This window comes from Plasmopara halstedii (genome assembly GCF_900000015.1).
Source record: "Plasmopara halstedii genome assembly, contig: Scaffold_323, whole genome shotgun sequence".
In the NCBI taxonomy this organism is placed as follows: domain Eukaryota; phylum Oomycota; class Peronosporomycetes; order Peronosporales; family Peronosporaceae; genus Plasmopara; species Plasmopara halstedii.
The window spans coordinates 1,177,269-1,177,881 of NW_020187244.1; positions in this window are offsets into that span (position 1 = coordinate 1,177,269).

A 613-nucleotide genomic window follows, 5' to 3' on the forward strand; every position below is an offset into this window, starting at 1 on the left:
TCAACAGCTCGTCGAGCGGGCCTGTGCCATGGATCTCACTATGCTGAGGGCGAGGGAGAAGAGCTCCGAGCTGCCGGGCAGCACACAAACATACGACAGTGTTTTGTCTGTGGAGGCACCCGTCACCTTCGGAGCGGTTGCCCCCTGAGCAAGGCGCGTCAAGGTTCTTCGAACCATCGCCCCAATTCCTACCAGTCTGGTTCGTCGCGGGGAAACGACACTACCCTGGCACGGGGCGACCTACTGGGGAAGAACTGAGTTTTGTTAAGCCTCAGGGAGGTAGAGGTCAACAAGGCCCAGCCCCGAAGAGCTCCGGGCTCTTGAACACGGAACGTGTGTGAAAGCTGGGCTTGCTGGTTGTGGAGGCGACAGTAAAGGGCTTCGAGAAGCCAAGGAAGATTCTCATCAATTCCGGGGCGTCGGGCAATTATTTCGGCGCTTCACGATAGAAGGAGGTCAGCTGTATGCTGAGGCGCTGAAAGCGCGGTTGGGTCACATCGTCACTGTTCGCCAAGCGATGGAGACACGTGTCACGGCCCCGAATGTCCCTGTGGTCCTTGAAGTCAAGCTCCTTGACATTGATAGCGTGGAACGCTGTCTAGTCTTAGACTGG